Source organism: Cryptomeria japonica, chromosome 6 (assembly GCF_030272615.1).
Source record: "Cryptomeria japonica chromosome 6, Sugi_1.0, whole genome shotgun sequence".
Taxonomy (NCBI): domain Eukaryota; kingdom Viridiplantae; phylum Streptophyta; class Pinopsida; order Cupressales; family Cupressaceae; genus Cryptomeria; species Cryptomeria japonica.
In genome coordinates this window covers 370,391,223-370,393,689 of record NC_081410.1, presented here as the reverse complement: position 1 = coordinate 370,393,689, position 2,467 = coordinate 370,391,223, and positions in this window count along the sequence as shown.

Sequence of the window (2,467 nt, the reverse complement as noted above, 5' to 3'; positions counted from 1 at the left end):
CATGAAATCAGATTCCTTTATAAGGACATCATGTCTAGGGTTTTAGGTTGTTGATGTTGTTGTTAGGGTTTAAGGTGGTTGATGAGTTAGAGAGAGTATGAATGTGTAGAAGACTGAAGTAATGTTGGAATGTATTAGGAACGAGCTATCAAGGATCTAACCAAGCAATCTATGCTATTAGCTAGATCACTCACTTCTTGATTACTCACATCTTCGACAAGTCTGAAGCCCTTAACCGGGTAGGCCCAAGAAGCCTTTTGTAAATCCTTTAACAAGGTGGTTCACATCTGTGGCTCTAAAATCCTCTAGCAAGGTAGTCTTTAATCGGACTTATCTCCTAATAGAGATTGAGATTCCTAACAAGACCTGTTCTGGTAAAGAACATTGTATGACCTTAATCGGTCTGACCTTAACTGGTCTGGTTCCTATTCTAAAGATAGTTACTTCCGAGTTCCATCTCACCGTGGTTTTTCCCATTTGGGTTTCCACGTCAAAATCTCTTGTGTTATGGTGTTTGTGCTTCTGTGGGTGAATGCATTATTTGCTATTTGGTTTGCATGTGTGCTAACTGGTTTGTCTGCTAAACTGTTTTATTGGTTTACTGTTAGTTTAGCAAAGTGTGTAAGTACAAATATTTTTGGCATACTAATTCACCCCCCCCTCTTAGTATTCATAACAATAAACATATACCATAATGGTTCTTTATCCTCCCAACCACCCAAAGGTCAAAGGAAGACTCACTACTACAAAATTGTCTTTTTTGTGACAATCTCAAGTACTTGGGACAGTCACTCCTTCCATGGCCATTCTTCTCCACAACACTCTCTAACATTAAGATGATGATAGTGGTCCTCCTTACACCTTCCACCAACACCAAACTCAATACCAAACTCATTCCCAATATTGCTAATGCCCTAACTAAACTCACTATCGAATTGTGATAGTCCATGTAAGGTCTAGGACAGTCATAGACCCTCACAGATTGATGGGATTCTTTGGTCACCAAAAACTTGGATTATATTTATAAATCCCTCACACATTCCTCACTCCCTTTACAAGACTTATCAAGGACCCTTGAGGCAATTTCACCATCCAAACTCCATGCATACACTATGTTCTCAGACTGAGACACAAAAATCAGCACCTTTCAACATATTTGCACATGCCAAAATGCTCATGAGACCTTGAAAACACAAAAGAATGATAGACAATATTATGTTACAGGTATCCACCATGTTGGTTCCCAAAACCACAGATTAGAAAACCCAAAGACTTGCCAAATCCTCAAGAAGTCCAATCAGCCTTGTCCAATGAACAGGGATAGTCAAAGACTAAATCCCTCTGCACTTTAGGCTCCACTAAACCTAGGCGGGTGTACCTCACACTCTCAAGCACAAAAGAGATTATTTAAAGTGGATTTAACCCTTTTAGCAAATTACAAATTGGCAAATTGTTGTCTGCAATTATGCTTTATTATGTGCTTTAAATAAATGCCCTCGAAAAGAAATGATTGTGAATATATATTGAAAATGAGATTACTTTCAGGAACTAAAAGACATATGCATAGATTAGTTCATATAGGATTTGGGAAGAATGCTTTTCTGTCAAGGACCTTGAATGCATACAGATCAAAACCTTGAAAAATCAATAATAGACCAGTGCCTCTATCCAGGGATATATGTGACACTTTGTGGGCAGAATAACTTATCAACTCAAGAGATAATTTCTCATCAACTATGAAGGTTTAGTATGTGTTACACAAACAATAAGAACTCAATCTTTCACTTAATGCAACAACATGTGATTCACATCATAGAAAATCTATACATAGATTTATCAAGAGGCCAAAGATAATCATCAACACAAAAGTGTACACAATATTTGGAAAAGAAACAATGAACCTTGTATATTAACCTTTAGGAAATGATTGCATACATAAGTTGCACTTGTAGATACTCCATTCCAAATTGCTTGCACAAAATGGTACTTCTTCTTCTTATAGACTTCCCTAGTACAAATGACTTTCAGTCCTTACAGCAGCATGATGTTCTATGAAAATCCCCCCCCCTTCTATAAAACTCACTCCCTTTAAATATATTAATCAAAAGGCACATATGAAAGGACACACCCTTTCATACATAGGAGGGAGTTACAGACAATTGCTTTCCCAAAGGACACACCCTTTGGTTTGAAAAACAATTACAAATGAATCCCTATAATACAACACTAAGACATTAATAATCTAGATTTAATATTTTGTTTCCGCTTGAGTTCCTAATTTCCAAGCTTTGATAAAATTTTCCTACACATAAATTAAACCAATCAGGTTCCTCAAATGGAAAGTAAATCATGATTTTCCTTTGGTTAAGTTTTGCATTAAAAATTAGATCTTTTCAAATATATAAATAATAATTCTCCTTAATCAAAGTTTTTACAACTTTTCAAGAAAATACTTTTACAAAAATTC